We start from the raw sequence: 15276 nt of genomic DNA on the forward strand, positions 1-15276 counted from the left end.
ATACTAGGGCCACACGGTGGTGTAGTGGTTAGCACTCTCGCCTTGCAGCGAGAAGACCCGGGTTCGAGCCCCGGTTGGAACAAGGGCCTTTCTGCATGGAGTTTGCATGTTCTCCCCGTGTGTGCGTGGGTTCTCTCCGGGTTCTCCGGCTTCCTCCCACAGTCCAAAAACATGCAATGTGGGGATAGGTAAATTGGACACTCTAAATTGACCATAGGAGTGAGTGTGAGAGTGAATGGTTGTTTGTCTCTATCTGTGTGTGTGGCCCTGCGATGGACTGGCGAACTGTCCAGGGTGTACCCCGCCTATCGCCCGATGTAGCTGAGATTGGCACAGCACCCCCCGCGACCCTCTGGTGGAGGATAAAGCGGTAGATGATGATGATACTATACTATGACTTTTTTGTCAAATTTTGGAAGACATACTATACTATGACTTTTTTGTCAAATTTTGGACGACATACTTAACCATGACTTTTTTGTCAAATTTTGGCTACATACTAAACTATGCCATTTTTTCTCATTTTGGACGACATACTAAACTATGACTTTTTTATCCAATTTTGGACGACATACTTAACTATGACTTTTTTATCCAATTGTGGACGACATACTTAACTATCACATTTTTGTCAAATTTTGGATGACATACTTAACTATGACATTTTTGTCTCATTTTGGACGACAAACTATACTATGACTTTTTTGTCAAATTTTGGACGACATACTAAACTATGACATTTTTGTCCAATTTTGGACGACATACTTAACTATGACATTTTTGTCAAATTTTGGACGACATACTAAACTAGGACTTTTTTGTCAAATTTTGGACGACACACTATACTATGACTTTTTTGTCAAATTTTGGATGACATACTAAACTATGACATTTTTGTCAAATTTTGGATGACATACTAAACTATGACATTTTTGTCAAATTTTGGACGACATACTTAACTATGACATTTTTGTCAAATTTTGGACGACATACTAAACCATGACTTTTTTGTCAAATTTTGGACGACATACTTTACTATGACTTTTTTGTCAAATTTTGGAAGATATACTATACTATGACTTTTTTGTCAAATTTTGGACGACATACTTAACCATGACTTTTTTGTCAAATTTTGGGCGACATACACTATGACTTTTTTTATCCAATTTTGGACGACATCCTAAACTATGACTTTTTTGTCAAATTTTGGACGACATACTAAACTATGACATTTTTGTCCAATTTTGGACGACATACTTAACTATGACATTTTTGTCAAATTTTGGACGACATACTAAACTATGACTTTTTTGTCAAATTTTGGACGACACACTATACTATGACTTTTTTGTCAAATTTTGGATGACATACTAAACTATGACATTTTTGTCAAATTTTGGATGACATACTAAACTATGACATTTTTGTCAAATTTTGGACGACATACTAAACCATGACTTTTTTGTCAAATTTTGGACCACATACTATACTATGACTTTTTTGTCAAATTTTGGAAGATATACTATACTATGACTTTTTTGTCAAATTTTGGACGACATACTTAACCATGACTTTTTTGTCAAATTTTGGGCGACATACACTATGACTTTTTTTATCCAATTTTGGACGACATACTAAACTATGACTTTTTTGTCAAATTTTGGACAACATACTTAACTATGACATTTTTGTCCAATTTTGGACGACATACTAAACTATGACATTTTTGTCAAATTTTGGACGACATACTATACTATGACTTTTTTGTCAAATTTTGGAAGACATACTATACTATGACTTTTTTGTCAAATTTTGGAAGACATACTATACTATGACTTTTTTGTCAAATTTTGGACGACATACTTAACCATGACTTTTTTGTCAAATTTTGGCTACATACTAAACTATGCCATTTTTTCTCATTTTGGACGACATACTAAACTATGACTTTTTTATCCAATTTTGGACGACATACTTAACTATGACATTTTTGTCAAATTTTGGACGACATACTATACTATGACTTTTTTGTCAAATTTTGGAAGACATACTATACTATGACTTTTTTGTCAAATTTTGGAAGACATACTATACTATGACTTTTTTGTCAAATTTTGGACGACATACTTAACCATGACTTTTTTGTCAAATTTTGGCTACATACTAAACTATGCCATTTTTTCTCATTTTGGACGACATACTAAACTATGACTTTTTTATCCAATTTTGGACGACATACTTAACTATGACTTTTTTATCCAATTGTGGACGACATACTTAACTATGACATTTTTGTCAAATTTTGGATGACATACTTAACTATGACATTTTTGTCTCATTTTGGACGACAAACTATACTATGACTTTTTTGTCAAATTTTGGACGACATACTAAACTATGACATTTTTGTCCAATTTTGGACGACATACTTAACTATGACATTTTTTCTCATTTTGGGCGACATACTAAACTATGACATTTTTGTCAAATTTTGGACGACATACTTAACCATGACTTTTTTGTCAAATTTTGGACGACATACTATACTATGACTTTTTTGTCAAATTTTGGACGACATACTATACTATGACTTTTTTGTCAAATTTTGGACGACATACTTAACTATGACTTTTTTGTCAAATTTTGGACGACATACTAAACCATGACTTTTTTGTCAAATTGTGGACGACATACTAAACTATGACTTTTTTGTCAAATTTTTGACGACATACTAAACTATGATGTTTTTGTCAAATTTTTGACGACATACTAAACTATGACATTTTTGTCAAATTTGGCTACATACTAAACTATGCCATTTTTTCTCATTTTGGACGACATACTAAACTATGACTTTTTTATCCAATTGTGGACGACATACTTAACTATCACATTTTTGTCAAATTTTAGACGACATACTAAACTATGACATTTTTGTCAAATTGTGGACGACATACTAAACCATGACGTTTTTGTCAAATTTTGGACGACATACTAAACTATCACATTTTGTCAAATTTTGGACGACATACTAAACTATGACATTTTTGTCAAATTGTGGACGACATACTATACCATAACTTTTTTGTCAAATTTTGGACGACATACTAAACCATGACGTTTTTGTCAAATTTTGGACGACATAGTAAACTATGACTTTTTTTTTCATTTTGGACGACATAGTAAACTTTGACTTTTTTTCTCATTTTGGACGACATACTAAACTATGACGTTTTTGTCAAATTTTTGACGACATACTAAACTATGACTTTTTTTCTCATTTTTGACGACATACTAAACTATGACTTTTAGGTCAAATTTTGGACGACATACTAAACTATGAGATTTTTGTCAAATTTTGGACGACATACTAAACTATGACATTTTTGTCAAATTTTGGACGACATACTTAACTATGACATTTTTTCTCATTTTGGAAGACATACTAAACTATAACATTTTTGTCAAATTTTGGACGACATACTTAACCATGACTTTTTTGTCAAATTTTGGAAGACATACTCAACTATGACTTTTTTTCTCATTTTGGACGACATACTAAACTATGACTTTTTTGTCAAATTTTGGACGACATACTATACTATGCCTTTTTTGTCAAATTTTGGAAGACATACTATACTATGACTTTTTTGTCAAATTTTTGACGACATACTAAACCATGACTTTTTTGTCAAATTGTGGACGACATACTAAACTATGACTTTTTTGTCAAATTTTGGACGACATACTTAACTATCACATTTTTGTCAAATTTTGGACGACATACTATACTATGACTTTTTTGTCAAATTTTGGACGACATACTAAACTATGACATTTTTGTCCAATTTTGGACGACATACTTAACTATGACATTTTTTCTCATTTTGGGCGACATACTAAACTATGACATTTTTGTCAAATTTTGGACGACATACTATACTATGACTTTTTTTGTCAAATTTTGGACGACATACTTAACTATGACTTTTTTGTCAAATTTTGGACGACATACTAAACCATGACTTTTTTGTCAAATTGTGGACGACATACTAAACTATGACTTTTTTGTCAAATTTTTGACGACATACTAAACTATGACGTTTTTGTCAAATTTTTGACGACATACTAAACTATGACTTTTTTTCTCATTTTGGAAGACATACTATACTATGACTTTTTTGTCAAATTTTGGACGACATACTAAACCATGACTTTTTTGTCAAATTTTGGACGACATACTATACTATGACTTTTTTGTCAAATTTTGGACGACATACTAAACTATGACTTTTTTGTCAAATTTTGGACGACATACTAAACTATGACTTTTTTTCTCATTTTGGACGACATACTAAACTATGACTTTTTTGTCAAATTTTGGACGACATACTATACTATGCCTTTTTTGTCAAATTTTGGAAGACATACTATACTATGACTTTTTTGTCAAATTTTTGACGACATACTAAACCATGACTTTTTTGTCAAATTGTGGACGACATACTAAACTATGACTTTTTTGTCAAATTTTGGACGACATACTTAACTATCACATTTTTGTCAAATTCTGGACGACATACTAAACTATGACATTTTTGTCAAATTTTGGACGACATACTATACTATGACTTTTTTGTCAAATTTTGGACGACATACTAAACTATGACATTTTTGTCCAATTTTGGACGACATACTTAACTATGACATTTTTTCTCATTTTGGGCGACATACTAAACTATGACATTTTTGTCAAATTTTGGACGACATACTTAACCATGACTTTTTTGTCAAATTTTGGACGACATACTTAACTATGACCTTTTTGTCAAATTTTGGACGACATACTATACTATGACTTTTTTTGTCAAATTTTGGACGACATACTTAACTATGACTTTTTTGTCAAATTTTGGACGACATACTAAACCATGACTTTTTTGTCAAATTGTGGACGACATACTAAACTATGACTTTTTTGTCAAATTTTTGACGACATACTAAACTATGACGTTTTTGTCAAATTTTTGACGACATACTAAACTATGACTTTTTTTCTCATTTTGGAAGACATACTATACTATGACTTTTTTGTCAAATTTTGGACGACATACTAAACCATGACTTTTTTGTCAAATTTTGGACGACATACTATACTATGACTTTTTTGTCAAATTTTGGACGACATACTTAACCATGACTTTTTTGTCAAATTTTGGAAGACATACTATACTATGCCTTTTTTGTCAAATTTTGGACGACATACTAAACCATGACTCTTTTGTCAAATTTTGGACGACATACTAAACCATGACTGTTTTGTCAAATTGTGGACGACATACTAAACTATGACTTTTTTGTCAAATTTTTGACGACATACTAAACTATGACGTTTTTGTCAAATTTTTGACGACATACTAAACTATGACTTTTTTGTCCAATTTTGGACGACAAACTATACTATGACTTTTTTGTCAAATTTTGGACGACATACTAAACTATGACTTTTAGGTCAAATTTTGGACGACATTCTTATACTATGACTTTTTTGTCTCGTTTTGGACGACATACTATACCATGACTTTTTTGTCAAATTTTGGACGACATACTATAGTCTGACTTTGTTGTCAAATTTTGGACGACATTCTTATACTATGACGTTTTTGTCAAATTTTTGACGACGTACTAAACTATGACTTTTTTGTCCAATTTTGGACGCCATACTTAACTATCACATTTTTGTCAAATTTTGGACGACATACTTAACTATGACATTTTTGTCTCATTTTGGACGACATACTAAACTATGACATTTTTGTCAAATTGTGGACGACATACTATACTATGACATTTTTTCTCATTTTGGACGACATACTAAACTATGACATTTTTGTCAAATTTTGGACGACATACTTAACCATGACTTTTTTGTCAAATTTTTGACGACATACTTAACCATGACTTTTTTTTCTCATTTTGGACGACATACTAAACTATGACTTTTTTATCCAATTTTGGACGACATACTATACTATGACTTTTTTGTCAAATTTTGGATGACATACTTAACTATGACATTTTTGTCTCATTTTGGACGACAAACTATACTATGACTTTTTTTCTCATTTTGGACGGCATACTAAACTATGACTTTTTTGTCCAATTTTGGACAACATACTAAACTATGACATTTTTGTCAAATTTTGGCTACATACTATACTATGCCATTTTTTCTCATTTTGGCTACATACTAAACTATGACTTTTTTATCCAATTTTGGACGACATACTTAACTATCACATTTTTGTCAAATTTTGGACGACATACTAAACTATGACATTTTTGTCAAATTGTGGACGACATACTATACTATGACTTTTTTGTCTCATTTTGGATGACATACTTAACTATGACATTTTTGTCAAATTTTGGACGACATACTTAACCATGACTTTTTTGTCAAATTTTGGAAGACATACTATACTATGACTTTTTTGTCAAATTTTGGACGACATACTAAACCATGACTTTTTTGTCAAATTTTTGACGACATACTTAACTTTGACTTTTTTGTCAAATTTTGGACGACATACTAAACTATGACATTTTTGTCAAATTTTGGACGACATACTTAACTATGACATTTTTTCTCATTTTGGACGACATACTAAACTATGACTTTTTTGTCAAATTTTGGACAACATACTAAACTATGACGTTTTTGTCAAATTTTTGACGACATACTAAACTATGACTTTTTTTCTCATTTTGGACGACATACTAAACTATGACTTTTTTGTCCAATTTTGGACGACATACTAAACTATGCCATTTTTGTCAAATTTTGGCTACATACTAAAGTATGACATTTTTTCTCATTTTGGACGACATACTAAACTATGCCATTTTTGTCAAATTTTGGACGACATACTAAACTATGACATTTTTGTCAAATTGTGGACGACATACTAAACTATGACATTTTTGTCAAATTGTGGACGACATACTATACTATGACTTTTTTGTCTCATTTTGGATGACATACTTAACTATGACATTTTTGTCAAATTTTGGACGACATACTTAACCATGACTTTTTTGTCAAATTTTGGACGACATACTTAACTATGACATTTTTGTCAAATTTTGGACGACATACTAAACTATGACTTTTTTGTCAAATTTTGGACGACATACTTAACTATGACATTTTTGTCTCATTTTGGACGACATACTAAACTATGACATTTTTGTCAAATTTTGGACGACATACTATACTATGCCATTTTTTCTCATTTTGGCTACATACTAAACTATGACTTTTTTATCCAATTTTGGACGACATACTTAACTATCACATTTTTGTCAAATTTTGGACGACATACTAAACTATGACATTTTTGTCAAATTGTGGACGACATACTATACTATGACTTTTTTGTCTCATTTTGGATGACATACTTAACTATGACATTTTTGTCAAATTTTGGACGACATACTTAACCATGACTTTTTTGTCAAATTTTGGAAGACATACTATACTATGACTTTTTTGTCAAATTTTGGACGACATACTAAACCATGACTTTTTTGTCAAATTTTTGACGACATACTTAACTTTGACTTTTTTGTCAAATTTTGGACGACATACTAAACTATGACATTTTTGTCAAATTTTGGACGACATACTATACTATGCCATTTTTTCTCATTTTGGCTACATACTAAACTATGACTTTTTTATCCAATTTTGGACGACATACTTAACTATCACATTTTTGTCAAATTTTGGACGACATACTAAACTATGACATTTTTGTCAAATTGTGGACGACATACTATACTATGACTTTTTTGTCTCATTTTGGATGACATACTTAACTATGACATTTTTGTCAAATTGTGGACGACATACTATACTATGACTTTTTTGTCTCATTTTGGATGACATACTTAACTATGACATTTTTGTCAAATTTTGGACAACATACTAAACTATGACGTTTTTGTCAAATTTTTGACGACATACTAAACTATGACTTTTTTTCTCATTTTGGACGACATACTAAACTATGACTTTTTTGTCCAATTTTGGACGACATACTAAACTATGCCATTTTTGTCAAATTTTGGCTACATACTAAAGTATGACATTTTTTCTCATTTTGGACGACATACTAAACTATGCCATTTTTGTCAAATTTTGGACGACATACTAAACTATGACATTTTTGTCAAATTGTGGACGACATACTATACTATGACTTTTTTGTCTCATTTTGGATGACATACTTAACTATGACATTTTTGTCAAATTTTGGACGACATACTTAACCATGACTTTTTTGTCAAATTTTGGACGACATACTTAACTATGACATTTTTGTCAAATTTTGGACGACATACTAAACTATGACTTTTTTGTCAAATTTTGGACGACATACTTAACTATGACATTTTTGTCTCATTTTGGACGACATACTAAACTATGACATTTTTGTCAAATTTTGGACGACATACTATACTATGCCATTTTTTCTCATTTTGGCTACATACTAAACTATGACTTTTTTATCCAATTTTGGACGACATACTTAACTATCACATTTTTGTCAAATTTTGGACGACATACTAAACTATGACATTTTTGTCAAATTGTGGACGACATACTATACTATGACTTTTTTGTCTCATTTTGGATGACATACTTAACTATGACATTTTTGTCAAATTTTGGACGACATACTTAACCATGACTTTTTTGTCAAATTTTGGAAGACATACTATACTATGACTTTTTTGTCAAATTTTGGACGACATACTAAACCATGACTTTTTTGTCAAATTTTTGACGACATACTTAACTTTGACTTTTTTGTCAAATTTTGGACGACATACTAAACTATGACATTTTTGTCAAATTTTGGACGACATACTTAACCATGACTTTTTTGTCAAATTTTGGAAGACATACTATACTATGACTTTTTTGTCAAATTTTGGACGACATACTAAACCATGACTTTTTTGTCAAATTTTGGACGACATACTTAACTATGACATTTTTGTCAAATTTTGGACGACATACTAAACTATGACTTTTCTGTCAAATTTTGGACGACATACTTAACTATGACATTTTTGTCTCATTTTGGACGACATACTAAACTATGACATTTTTGTCAAATTTTGGACGACATACTTAACTATGACTTTTTTGTCAAATTTTGGACGACATACTAAACCATGACTTTTTTGTCAAATTTTGGACGACATACTAAACTATGACTTTTAGGTCAAATTTTGGACGACATTCTTATACTATGACGTTTTTGTCAAATTTTTGACGACGTACTAAACTATGACTTTTTTGTCCAATTTTGGACGCCATACTTAACTATCACATTTTTGTCAAATTTTGGACGACATACTTAACTATGACATTTTTGTCTCATTTTGGACGACGTACTAAACTATGACATTTTTGTCAAATTTTGGACGACATACTTAACCATGACTTTTTTGTCAAATTTTGGAAGACATACTATACTATGACTTTTTTGTCAAATTTTGGACGACATACTAAACCATGACTTTTTTGTCAAATTTTTGACGACATACTTAACTTTGACTTTTTTGTCAAATTTTGGACGACATACTAAACTATGACATTTTTGTCAAATTTTGGACGACATACTTAACTATGACATTTTTTCTCATTTTGGACGACATACTAAACTATGACTTTTTTGTCAAATTTTGGACAACATACTAAACTATGACGTTTTTGTCAAATTTTTGACGACATACTAAACTATGACTTTTTTTCTCATTTTGGACGACATACTAAACTATGACTTTTTTGTCCAATTTTGGACGACATACTAAACTATGCCATTTTTGTCAAATTTTGGCTACATACTAAAGTATGACATTTTTTCTCATTTTGGACGACATACTAAACTATGCCATTTTTGTCAAATTTTGGACGACATACTAAACTATGACATTTTTGTCAAATTGTGGACGACATACTAAACTATGACATTTTTGTCAAATTGTGGACGACATACTATACTATGACTTTTTTGTCTCATTTTGGATGACATACTTAACTATGACATTTTTGTCAAATTTTGGACGACATACTTAACCATGACTTTTTTGTCAAATTTTGGACGACATACTTAACTATGACATTTTTGTCAAATTTTGGACGACATACTAAACTATGACTTTTTTGTCAAATTTTGGACGACATACTTAACTATGACATTTTTGTCTCATTTTGGACGACATACTAAACTATGACATTTTTGTCAAATTTTGGACGACATACTATACTATGCCATTTTTTCTCATTTTGGCTACATACTAAACTATGACTTTTTTATCCAATTTTGGACGACATACTTAACTATCACATTTTTGTCAAATTTTGGACGACATACTAAACTATGACATTTTTGTCAAATTGTGGACGACATACTATACTATGACTTTTTTGTCTCATTTTGGATGACATACTTAACTATGACATTTTTGTCAAATTTTGGACGACATACTTAACCATGACTTTTTTGTCAAATTTTGGAAGACATACTATACTATGACTTTTTTGTCAAATTTTGGACGACATACTAAACCATGACTTTTTTGTCAAATTTTTGACGACATACTTAACTTTGACTTTTTTGTCAAATTTTGGACGACATACTAAACTATGACATTTTTGTCAAATTTTGGACGACATACTATACTATGCCATTTTTTCTCATTTTGGCTACATACTAAACTATGACTTTTTTATCCAATTTTGGACGACATACTTAACTATCACATTTTTGTCAAATTTTGGACGACATACTAAACTATGACATTTTTGTCAAATTGTGGACGACATACTATACTATGACTTTTTTGTCTCATTTTGGATGACATACTTAACTATGACATTTTTGTCAAATTGTGGACGACATACTATACTATGACTTTTTTGTCTCATTTTGGATGACATACTTAACTATGACATTTTTGTCAAATTTTGGACAACATACTAAACTATGACGTTTTTGTCAAATTTTTGACGACATACTAAACTATGACTTTTTTTCTCATTTTGGACGACATACTAAACTATGACTTTTTTGTCCAATTTTGGACGACATACTAAACTATGCCATTTTTGTCAAATTTTGGCTACATACTAAAGTATGACATTTTTTCTCATTTTGGACGACATACTAAACTATGCCATTTTTGTCAAATTTTGGACGACATACTAAACTATGACATTTTTGTCAAATTGTGGACGACATACTATACTATGACTTTTTTGTCTCATTTTGGATGACATACTTAACTATGACATTTTTGTCAAATTTTGGACGACATACTTAACCATGACTTTTTTGTCAAATTTTGGACGACATACTTAACTATGACATTTTTGTCAAATTTTGGACGACATACTAAACTATGACTTTTTTGTCAAATTTTGGACGACATACTTAACTATGACATTTTTGTCTCATTTTGGACGACATACTAAACTATGACATTTTTGTCAAATTTTGGACGACATACTATACTATGCCATTTTTTCTCATTTTGGCTACATACTAAACTATGACTTTTTTATCCAATTTTGGACGACATACTTAACTATCACATTTTTGTCAAATTTTGGACGACATACTAAACTATGACATTTTTGTCAAATTGTGGACGACATACTATACTATGACTTTTTTGTCTCATTTTGGATGACATACTTAACTATGACATTTTTGTCAAATTTTGGACGACATACTTAACCATGACTTTTTTGTCAAATTTTGGAAGACATACTATACTATGACTTTTTTGTCAAATTTTGGACGACATACTAAACCATGACTTTTTTGTCAAATTTTTGACGACATACTTAACTTTGACTTTTTTGTCAAATTTTGGACGACATACTAAACTATGACATTTTTGTCAAATTTTGGACGACATACTTAACCATGACTTTTTTGTCAAATTTTGGAAGACATACTATACTATGACTTTTTTGTCAAATTTTGGACGACATACTAAACCATGACTTTTTTGTCAAATTTTGGACGACATACTTAACTATGACATTTTTGTCAAATTTTGGACGACATACTAAACTATGACTTTTCTGTCAAATTTTGGACGACATACTTAACTATGACATTTTTGTCTCATTTTGGACGACATACTAAACTATGACATTTTTGTCAAATTTTGGACGACATACTTAACTATGACTTTTTTGTCAAATTTTGGACGACATACTAAACCATGACTTTTTTGTCAAATTTTGGACGACATACTAAACTATGACTTTTAGGTCAAATTTTGGACGACATTCTTATACTATGACGTTTTTGTCAAATTTTTGACGACGTACTAAACTATGACTTTTTTGTCCAATTTTGGACGCCATACTTAACTATCACATTTTTGTCAAATTTTGGACGACATACTTAACTATGACATTTTTGTCTCATTTTGGACGACGTACTAAACTATGACATTTTTGTCAAATTTTGGACGACATACTTTAACTATGACATTTTTTCTCATTTTGGACGACATACTAAACTATGACATTTTTGTCAAATTTTGGACGACATACTTAACCATGACTTTTTTGTCAAATTTTGGAAGACATACTAAACTATGACTTTTTTTTCTCATTTTGGACGACATACTAAACTATGACTTTTTTATCCAATTTTGGACGACATACTATACTATGACTTATTTGTCAAATTTTGGATGACATACTTAACTATGACATTTTTGTCTCATTTTGGACGACAAACTATACTATGACTTTTTTTCTCATTTTGGACGGCATACTAAACTATGACTTTTTTGTCCAATTTTGGACAACATACTAAACTATGACATTTTTGTCAAATTTTGGCTACATACTAAACTATGCCATTTTTTCTCATTTTGGCTACATACTAAACTATGACTTTTTTATCCAATTTTGGACGACATACTTAACTATCATATTTTTGTCAAATTTTGGACGACATACTAAACTATGACATTTTTGTCAAATTGTGGACGACATACTATACTATGACTTTTTTGTCTCATTTTGGATGACATACTTAACTATGACATTTTTGTCAAATTTTGGACGACATACTTAACCATGACTTTTTTGTCAAATTTTGGACGACATACTTAACTATGACATTTTTGTCAAATTTTGGACGACATACTAAACTATGACTTTTTTGTCAAATTTTGGACGACATACTTAACTATGACATTTTTGTCTCATTTTGGACGACATACTAAACTATGACATTTTTGTCAAATTTTGGACGACATACTTAACTATGACTTTTTTGTCAAATTTTGGACGACATACTAAACTATGACTTTTAGGTCAAATTTTGGACGACATACTAAACTATGACATTTTTGTCAAATTTTGGACGACATACTTAACTATGACATTTTTGTCAAATTTTGGACGACATACTAAACTATGACATTTTTGTCAAATTGTGGACGACATACTTAACTATGACATTTTTGTCAAATTTTGGACGACATACTAAACTATGACTTTTTTGTCAAATTTTGGATGACATACTAAACTATGACATTTCTGTCTCATTTTGGACGACAAACTATGCTTTGACTTTTAGGTCAAATTTTGGACGACATACTAAACTATGACATTTTTGTCAAATTTTGGACGACATACTAAACTATGACATTTTTGTCAAATTTTGGACGACATACTTAACTATGACATTTTTTCTCATTTTGGACGACATACTAAACTATAACATTTTTGTCAAATTTTGGACGACATACTTAACCATGACTTTTTTGTCAAATTTTGGAAGACATACTATACTATGACTTTTTTTCTCATTTTGGACGACATACTAAACCATGACGTTTTTGTCAAATTTTGGACGACATACTAAACTATGACTTTTTTTCTCATTTTGGACGACATACTAAACTTTGACTTTTTTTCTCATTTTGGACGACATACTAAACTATGACGTTTTTGTCAAATTTTTGACGACATACTTAACCATGACTTTTTTGTCAAATTTTGGCAGACATACTATACTATGACTTTTTTGTCAAATTTTGGACGACATACTAAACCATGACTTTTTTGTCAAATTTTGGACGACATACTTAACCATGACTTTTTTATCAAATTTTGGAAGACATACTATACTATGACTTTTTTGTCAAATTTTGGACGACATACTTAACCATGACTTTTTTGTCAAATTTTGGCAGACATACTATACTATGACTTTTTTGTCAAATTTTGGACAACATACTAAACCATGACTTTTTTGTCAAATTTTGGACGACATACTTAACCATGACTTTTTTATCAAATTTTGGACGACATACTATACTATGACTTTTTTGTCAAATTTTGGACGACATACTAAACCATAACTTTTTTGTCAAATTTTGGACGACATACTTAACTATGACATTTTTGTCAAATTTTGGACGACATACTAAACTATGACATTTTTGTCAAATTGTGGACGACATACTTAACTATGACATTTTTGTCAAATTTTGGACGACATACTAAACTATGACTTTTTTGTCAAATTTTGGATGACATACTTAACTATGACATTTCTGTCTCATTTTGGACGACAAACTATGCTTTGACTTTTAGGTCAAATTTTGGACGACATACTAAACTATGACATTTTTGTCAAATTTTGGACGACATACTAAACTATGACTTTTTTTCTCATTTTGGACGACATACTAAACTATGACTTTTTTGTCAAATTTTAGACGACATACTAAAGTATGACTTTTTTTCTCATTTTGGACGACATACTATACTATGACTTTTTTGTCAAATTTTAGACGACATACTTAACAATGACTTTTTTGTCAAATTTTGGACGACATACTTAACTTTGACTTTTTTGTCAAATTTTGGACGACATACTAAACTCTGACTTTTGTCAAATTTTGGACAACATACTAAACTATGACTTTTTTTCTCATTTTGGACGACATACTATACTATGCCTTTTTTTTCTCATTTTGGACGACATACTAAACTATGACTTTTTTGTCAAATTTTGGACGACATACTATACTATGCCTTTTTTGTCAAATTTTGGAAGACATACTATACTATGACTTTTTTGTCAAATTTTGGACGACATACTAAACCATGACTTTTTTGTCAAATTTTGGACGACATACTATACTATGACTTTTTTG

Source organism: Solea solea, chromosome 1, assembly GCF_958295425.1.
Source record: "Solea solea chromosome 1, fSolSol10.1, whole genome shotgun sequence".
NCBI classification, from domain to species: domain Eukaryota; kingdom Metazoa; phylum Chordata; class Actinopteri; order Pleuronectiformes; family Soleidae; genus Solea; species Solea solea.